Source organism: Rhincodon typus, unplaced genomic scaffold, assembly GCF_021869965.1.
Source record: "Rhincodon typus isolate 14 unplaced genomic scaffold, sRhiTyp1.1 hic_rhity00002884, whole genome shotgun sequence".
In the NCBI taxonomy this organism is placed as follows: domain Eukaryota; kingdom Metazoa; phylum Chordata; class Chondrichthyes; order Orectolobiformes; family Rhincodontidae; genus Rhincodon; species Rhincodon typus.
In genome coordinates, this window is record NW_025968522.1 from 1 (window position 1) to 9,694 (window position 9,694).

At 40.9% G+C, this 9,694-nt stretch overlaps 1 pseudogene; it reads left to right on the forward strand.

Annotated features, from left to right (window-relative positions):
* Positions 1-2,465: 2,465 nt before the first annotated feature.
* Positions 2,466-9,329, forward strand: LOC125481633 (annotated as a pseudogene).
* The last annotated feature ends 365 nt before the right edge of the window (positions 9,330-9,694 follow it).

Sequence of the window (9,694 nt, forward strand, 5' to 3'; positions counted from 1 at the left end):
CTACAATTTACTTTTGTACAGTACCTTGAACATAAAAAAACACCTACGTGACTCCCTTGTCCGCTCCACACTCCCCTCCAGCCACACCACACCCGGCACTTTTCCCTGCAACCGCAGGAAGTGCTACACCTGCCCCCATACCTCCTCGCTCACCCCCATCCCAGGCCCCAAGAAGACTTTCCACATCAAGCAGATGTTCACCTGCACATCTGCCAATGTGGTATACTGCATCCGCTGTACCCGGTGTGGCCTCCTCTACATCGGGGAAACCAAGCGGAGGCTTGGGGACCGCTTTGCAGAACACCTACGCTCGGTTCGCAATAAACAACTGCACCTCCCAGTCGCGAACCATTTCAACTCCCCCTCCCATTCCTCAGACGACATGTCCATCCTGGGCCTCCTGCAGTGCCACAACGATGCCACCCGAAGGTTGCAGGAACAGCAACTCATATTCCGCTTGGGAACCCTGCAGCCCAATGGTATCAATGTGGATTTCACAAGCTTCAAAATCTCCCCTCCCCCTACTGCATCCCAAAACCAGCCCAGCTGGTTCCCGCCTCCCTAATCCGTTCTTCCTCCCATCTATCCCCTCCTCCCACCTCAAGCCGCACCCTCATCTCCTACCTACTAACCTCATCCCGCCCCCTTGACCTGTCCGTCCTCCCTGGACTGACCTATCCCCTCCCTAACTCCCCACCTACACATCACCTTTACTGGCTCCATCCCCGCTTCTTCGACCTGTTTGTTTCCTCTCCACCTATCCTCTCCTCTATCCATCTTCTATCCGCCTCCCACTCTCTCCCTATTTATTTCAGAACCCCCTACCCCTCCCCCTTTTCTGATGAAGGGTCTAGGCCCGAAACATCATGCTTTCTGCTCCGATGATGCTGCTTGGCCTGCTGTGTTCATCCAGCTCTGCATCTTGTTGTCTCGGATTCTCCAGCATCTGCAGTTCCTACTCTCTCTAAAGAAAAACCATGTCTATTTACCCTATCCATGCCCCTCATGATGTTATAAACCTCTGTAAGGTCACCCCTAAGCCTCTGACTCTCGAGGGAAAATAGCCCCAGCCTATTCAGCCTCTCCCTATAGCTTAAACCCTCCAACCTTGGCAACATCCTTGTAGATCTTTTCTGAACCCTTTCAAGTTTCACAACATTGTTCCCATAGTACAGAGACCAGATTGCACACAGTACTCCAAAAGTGCCTAGCCAATGTCCTGTACAGCCGCAACATGACTTCCCAACTCCTGCACTCAATATCAAATGCCTTCTTCACTGTCCTATCTATCTGTGACTCCACTTTCAAGGAAGTATGAACCAGCACTTCAAGGTCTTTCTGTTCAGCAACACTCCCCAGGATCTTACCATGGAATGTATAAGTCCTACTCTGATTTGCCTTACCAAAATGCAGCACCTCACATTTATCTAAACTAAATGCCATCTGCCACTCCTTGGCCCACTGGCCCATCTGATCAAGATCCTGTTGTACTCTGAGGTAACCTTCTTTGCTGTCCACTACACCTCCAATTTTGGTGTCATCTGCAAACTTACTAACCATTCCTCCTAATGTTCACATCCAAAATCATTTATAAAAATGATGAAAAACAGTGGACAGAGCGCTGATCCTTGTGACACCGTTGACTCCAGTCTGAAAAGCAACCCTCCACCCTTTAATCTAATCCTGAGCTGTAGCTGACAGTGACTTTACCATCAAACGACAGTGAAAAGATTATTCCAACCCAAAAGGGTTTTTTTCAGTATGTTTTGCCTTTATTGTGAATTCAGGAGGAAATCATTGACCTTCCCACAGTTCAATCGATGGATCCTCCCAGCAATATGACTTTCCACCACAGGAGGGAGGATTACCAGGATCTTGATGAGACCCAGCAGTTTAAAAAGAACTCAAATATTCCCCATAGCAGCAAGTTACTTTTTAACTCGCACTGCTACTTGCTACAAACAGATGAGGAATGGCGATTCGAATCCTCTCTTTTTAATCCCTGTTGATCGGTTGGAACAAATGTTTTCATTTCCTTTTAGTGTGTAGCTTTCTCCACATCAATAAAAATGTTGTTAAGTCAATCAGAATGAAGGAGCCTATTCTTGGACTTAGGAAAAAGGAATTTTATCACTCACCAACCCTGAAACTCTCTCAGCATCACACACAGACAATAAGTTTCTTTAAGAAATGAGTGGAACTGGTACACAGAGGAAGAATAAATAATCATTCGAATCCTCGATTATCAGGAATGTCTCAAGTCATAGATTTACTTATATACTTCTTTCACATTTTCTCTTCACTCATACCATAGAAATCTATTAGTTGAACAGAACAGCATGAAGATTATCCTTCACAAAGTCTTTCATCTGATATTTGCAGAAATGGAAAAAATTGAAAAAAATGGAACAAATCAATAATTTATTCATTATGTTCATGATGAAATATTTTGAAATTCCTTAAAGACAATCAAATGTAATGACCCTTCGAGTTCTGTGTTATCCATCAGTGCAGAACTCCTCTGTGAAAGATCATCAGATATGAAATGGAGAGCATTGCGATTATGGAACATACACTTTACTCTCCCAAGATAAGAATGGATGGTTATAGGTAAATGTAAATAATTGCGATGTGATTTCAGATTTAATTGTTTCTATACATGAGATAAGATATTAAAGCATCTTATTGAACCTCATGAACACACATGAATAATGCATTTTTCTATGCTATTGTCTTTGCATTTACTCTATTTACCAAATATTTCTAAGGTTCAAAATTCTACTTTTATGAATAATTCTTTGAGCACATCTTACATCAAACATTTATGCAGTAACTTTTTGTTTTCTGTTTGCATTGAATTTGCTTCTAAGAAGCAGGTACTGATATAGCAGTAGCAGCTAAGCATGTATCCAGGTGAACGTGAGAGACCAGCAAGGACTCAGATTCTATTCTTCGTCTGTGCTGAGTTAACTGATTGATTGGTCATAAGTGTAGAATTTAAGCTTGGAACGCTGAATGAAAAAAGGATAATGTTTTCTGCCCTTGATCATATCCAGTTACATGCATGTGTATGTTAGATCATGACTGAACAAAACAAAATATTGAATATTTTCAGTCATTTCCTGCAACAGGACTCGCTTAAGTTCTGATACCTGAAAGGTTGCCACTTTGAGGAACTAACCAGAGGGCTCTCAGTAAGTTATAACACAGTGTGGAGCTGGAGGAACACAGCAGGCTAGGCAGCATCAGAGGAGCAGGAAAGTTGACGTTTTGGGTCGGGACCCATCTAGTCCCAATCTGAAATGTCAACTTTCCGACTCCTCTGATGCTGCCTGGCCTGCTGTGTTCCTCCAAATCCACACTGTATTATCTCTGACTCCAGCATCAGTAGTTCTTACTAGCTCTCAGTAAGTTGGCAGCTTCAAGAGAAATCGTCAATTGAAAAGGAAACATGGAATGCTTGGGATTAGGCTAAGAAACACTAGCGTTTCACTGATTTATACTAGTTTTCTATACTTTAGGTTATGCACAGGTCTGGTCAGTACGTTGCTGCTCCTGACATCCAAAATACCATTCTCATCAATATTGCTGACCTTCTGCAGATATGGACATCTGACAAATTATCCAGAGTGAGATGGTACGTGGTAAAGTTTAGTCATTTGACATTTAAACATCATTGATTTTATTTCCTTTAGTGTGGAAATCTGCAGGTGAAATCTTTGGGAGGCTAAATTTCTCTGTAGATAATTTATAAATTCATCAACATATTCACATGGAAGCCCATAAATATTTCAAAGCTTAATTGTCTATCTTCAAGAGAACATATTTTTAACAAAAACAGAAAAATATGATTCTTAATGGAAAATGTTACAACTTTTGTTGGAGTATTTTTGTCTTGTAATTATGTTCTGTGCCTACCATTTGGAATGACGGGAGCAATTTGTTTGCTGGGTTTATGTCACAACATGAGTGGCTGGGTAATATCTGAGTGTAGAGAATCTCAGAATCATAAAATCAAATAGGACAGAGAATGCCCTACAGCCTATTGAGTCCCGCACCAACAAAAGACTAGTCTGAATTTACACTAGTCCCACTTTGTAGCACTGAGCCCATAGTCTTGAATGTTATGACATTTCAAGTGCTCATCCAAGTGCTTTTGAAATGGTTGAGGTCTCTCACTTCAACTACCACCACCACCACCACCACCACTACACACCCCCGCCCCCACCCTCACCACCCCCACCCACGGCAGTGTATTCCAGATACCCATCACCCTCTGGTAGAAACCATTTCCCTCAAATCCCCTCTAAACCTCCTGTCTTACACCTTAAAAAGTATGTCCCGTTGTTATTGCCCCTTCAACTGGGCGGAACAGTTGCCATCAACCAAACCTGTCCATACTCCTCATAATCTTAAACATCTGAAACAGGTCTCCTCTCAAGATTCTTGGCTCCACAACTAACCTGTGCTTATTCAGCCTTCAGAGCTAAACTGTTCCATCCCAAGCAACATCCTGGTGCATCAGGGAGGCAATGGCCTATTGGTATTATTGCTGGACTGTTAATCCAGAGACCCAGACAATGGTCTGGGAACCTGGGTTCAAATGCTGCCAGGGCAGATGGTGGAATTAGGAGTGACCATAAATCGATTGTCAGAAAAACCCGTCTGGTTTACTAATGTCCTTTAGGGAAGGAAGCTATCATCCTTGTGACTCCAGACCCACTGCAATGTGATTGACTCTTAACTGTCCTCTGGGCAATGATGTATGGGCAATAAATGCTGCCTGGCCAGCAATACCCTCATCTTGTGAATGAATGAATAAAATTAATCTCCTTTGCACCCTCTCCAGTGCAATCACATCCTTCCTATAGCGCAGTGACTAAAACAGTGCCCATGCTCCACCTGTAACCTCATCAAAATTTTGTATAGTTCCAGCATAACCTCCTTGTTCTCAATCAATGCCATGACTAATAAAGACAAGTGTCCCATATGCCTGCTTACGTATCCCATAAACCTGACTTGCTATCTTCTGGGATCTGTGGAAAAGAATCCTAAGATCCCTCTGTTCCTGAGCTTCCTAGTGTCCTGTCTACTGATCAGCCTATCTCATGAATCCATCTATATTTTCTGATAACCTAAGACCTCTTCCACACTGTTAACCACCTGGCCAATCTTCTTGTCATCCACAAATCTATTTATCATGCCCCAGCCCCACATTTCCTTCTCTATCATTTATGTATATCACAAACAATAAGTTTCCCAGCCCTCACCCCTGTTGTACAACACTGGATGCCAGTCTCCAATCACACAAACAGCCTTCTACCATTGCTTTCTGTCATCTACCACTAAGCCAGTGTTAGATCCAACTTGCCAAGTTTTCTTGATTTCGCATATGCTTTTATCTTTATCAACCTACAATGTGCGACATTGTCAAAGGCTTTGCTGAAATCCATATGAATGACATCAGCTGCAATTTAAAATTCAATCAAATTTATTAGGCATGACTTCACTCTGACAAAGTTATGCTGACTATCCCTGGTCAAATCTTGTCTGTCCAAGTGGAGATTAGTTCTCTCCTTCCAAATTTTCTCCAAAAGTTTCCCTACCGCTGATGTGAGATTCATTGTTCTGTAATTCTGTGGTTTCTTTCCACCACCTTTCTCGAAAAGTGGAACCATATTAGCTGTTCTCCAGTCCTTTGGCAGCTTCTCTGTGTCATGAGAGGAATTACAAATTTGGGTCATTGGCCAAGGTACACAGACATAGTGTCTCTTTACACTGTTATGTATGACCAGTTCTTCATAACATGAATTGGCTAAATATTTGAGTGAAATGTTGCAACCGGTCTTGAACAGGTTTTCTACTTATACTTCTGTAACAATCACGTAGAATTTGCACATCAATGGCAATGCGGTGCCTGTGTGTTCATTGAACTTTGTTAGCCTGTTCACCCACGTACCACTCAGTGAAGACATAGACATCTGCCCTGCAGCAGTCTATCCTGGCAATCTAAACCAGCCATCGTGTTGTGAAGTAGTATTCTTTGAATGTTCCTCCTATTCCTTGCTTCTGTCCGATGTGGATGATACTTGGTTATGTTTTAATCCACAGCTGCATGTCTTAATACACTCCATCCTGCACTCAACTTCCCATTTGGAATGGGTCAGTCAAATAAGCTGCCTTTCTTTGATGTCCTAGTTTAGAAATTAGCCAGGGGTTTCCCTGCTACTGTTTATTGCAAACCCGCTTTCTCTGGTCAATATAAATATTGGAATTCCTACAGTTCTGCATGATCTAAGATTGGTCTCATCATCAACCTTGTAAATAAGTCATGAGCCATATGTTCACCATGTAAGCATAATGCTGAAATAGTGCACAGTATAGTTTTCAGTATTGAAACAAAATCCAGGATAGCAACTACACCGAGTGATTGGATCAATTCTTGCTGTATATCGCACAAACAGATGGAAGGCCTTAATGCAGTAACTCTTGATTCTGAAAAATGTTGGAATGGTAACGTATCGCAAACATTTGAACAACAGGTGAAACTAGCTGTTTCACATTGCTACTATGATGTAGTAACACAAGCAGTAGTTTCCATTATCAGGATGTTGGAATCAAGTAGGAAAGACATGTGCCTATCTCACAAAAAAAAATCAACCTACAGTTGATGTGATTCTGCAGTCGGAAGCAGTTGCTGGATAATCCTGAGTGTGCAAAGAATTACTCTACCGATCAATTTAGTATTGGCAAGCAGGCTCATGGTCTAGCATATGTGTAGACTCAAAATTACATACATCACTATATAGGCCCCTGTGTTTTGCTAGTCAGAAAGAATGTACATATACACTGTGCGTATTTCAACTCAACTAAATAAGTGACTGTGATTCATTGATTTCTTTCCTCATGCTTTGGTTACAGTCAACCTGCCCGGTTTGCAATTTGCCTGTTCAGAGTCAATCATCATTAACTGTTTCATCCTGAAGGAAATGCTTTCATCAAACAGAGGCCACTTGCTAACCAATTAGCACTCCCCTTTTACTGTATAATTATTACCTTTTCCCTTTTATTTGGTATTATTGTGAATTATTCTGTTGAGTGCAAGGTGAAAAGCTTCAGAAAAATTTACTTTCAGCAGTACTCAAGTTCTATATCACCAAATAGCCTATGTTATTGTAACTTTGTACAAATGTGGAGCGTAGCAACAGAATAAGTTTCCAACAGGCTACAAGGCATCAGGTACAGTGTAGAAGTGGTGTTTGTACAAGTAAGAAATACCTTTGGTTTGTTTCCTGGATAGAGTCAAACTCCAAGTTTGCTTTGTTTCTTCATGTGCTACTGTACATAATGAAAATGCTTCAGTGACTGTGTTTGTATATAAAGATATTTTTATGAATAAAGTATTATTAAAATTAAAAAAAGAAAGATAAGCTGAGCGAAAAACAACAGAGTACCACAAAGACACAAGCTATCTGCATTTTACTGAATTCCTTTGCTGTTTAGCTTCAACAGAAGATGTGTAACTCATTCTTTGATTGGTTACCAGCTGCAATTCCCCATTCCTGGTTTGTTTTCAAAAACAAAGTTGCTGGAAAAGCTCTGCAGGTCTGGCAGCATCTGTGAAGGAAAAAACAGAGTTAATGTTTCGGGTCTGGTGACCCTTCCTCAGTTGCTGATAAGACTACAGTCAGGTGATTCTGCTTTACAACTGTAATGGCTGCCCATATTTGAAAAAGACAAAATGGCCATCAAGGCTTAAACAGAATTAAACAGCCTGCTCCAGCATTAAGACACAGAATGGCCGACAAGGGATAAACAGAATTAAACAGCCTGCTCCAGCATTAAGTGAAGCATTGTAGTATCTTTGAACAGGGCTACTCCAAGGTGAATGGGAAGCCATATAGAAACAGCCGTCCGAGACAGTTTGAAAAGAGGATGTCTAAGGATAGACACAAGTTCATTAAAATATGACAAGTGATTGATTCCAGCCTTATTAATAAAAGGATGTTGTCACATTAGATTAACAGTGCCTGTTAGAACAAGGGGTGTAAATCTCAGTCCTTGAGATAATCATCCTAACTCATTGTGCTGCTGTGACAACAACTAAAGTTATTTTGTAGTAATCAGTTGTTTCTTTGAAGTTATTCACAATATTAAGAAATAAGTACTAGTTAAAAGATTCTTCAGTTAACCAGAGATGTTGTGATTTCAATATAATTACAGTCACACATATATAACCAAAGTATAATAGAAACATTAGGGGGAGACATTCAAACATAGTTGTAAAAGTTAATTAGTCTTGGCTAACGCTTTCCTTATCTCTACAAAGATGCCTGAATGAAATAGATTGTTCACAACTTATTAGTTAAAAAGGTACTAACAGTAAAAGTAGCTGTAAAACTTTACATATAATTAACTTTATAATAGGAATTAATACTATGAATCTTATAGCAGTTAGTTAGAACCAACTTGTATTTTTTATACATATGTAATTGGGGCAGCGGAAAATATGAGAACGAATGGTATTTGAGAGAGATAGCACATGGAATACAATGAATAACAGAATTCAAGCAGTCCTCAGAGATAAGCAATTCTGGGACAGGTCCAAAACAGTACAACCAGTAACTTTGGAATGCAAATTGATAGGATGCATAGAAAGATCCCAAGGCCTGGAAATTACAATGTCTGTTAAACACCATGAGGTCATGGGAACCTGGGGATGTGCGTAGTTGTGCCCATCGTTTATTAGGTGCTTCATAGGATTGGATGTACACAATAAGGGGAAGGACACAGTGATCACGTTGTATGTGATTATTGTAACACAAAATGTATAAAAATGCTGTAAAAGTTAAAGCATCATTGACATCTCTTCCGATCTGAGCTGAAGATGTAGTGAACAATTGCATTCTCATGTTGAGGCCAGATGTGGGGGGAGTCTTTGGCCCTCTCTTGGAATAGACTGGTCATTGCTTGACTAAAGACTGTCACTTGCCTGGATCCTGCCTGCCTCCTGAGTCTTTGTCCCTGGTCGAGGGTGGGGGGGGCGAGGTAACGCTGCTACAACATTATACAATTTAGTTTGGGGTGAATATTTTCTCTTTTGTTATAGGTTCACCAAGTCCTTCTTCAAAAGTCTGATGACAAGATGTGCAGACCTAGACAGCCATTGGTTCTCTTTGTTGATCCAGATAGTGATGTGATGGTCACACGCTGTAATGGACCTCAGAAGTATCCATCCCACCAGGCTCTGCATTGCATACAGGAGCGTATGAATTCTTCACAATGTAACATAATCCTGATCCAATGAGTGAATGCATTGGCAATTTTAAGGAGAGGCTTTAACTATATAGAAATCACAAAATAAAAAGAGGTGATCTGATTTTTGATAAAACATTATAATCTGGTCAGTTAAACTATGATTTCTGAAGGTCATTATTTATCTCCCTTTTGAGCAGTGTGCTCCCCACTCAGAGTGATTTAGAATGGAAACGTACACATGCTAACATAATGTCAGACTCTTTTAAGGTGAATTCCTGATCCCATATTGAAACTTTGGTCTCTTAGTTCACAGAGCTCTGTGTCTCATCCAAAATTCTGTGGATGCAGAGGCATTAATTGCCATAGATGAAGGAAGTAGACAGTTTGTCCCTCGAACTTCCTGCTTGTTGGCTTCAGTTTAGGAAGACCAAGAGCT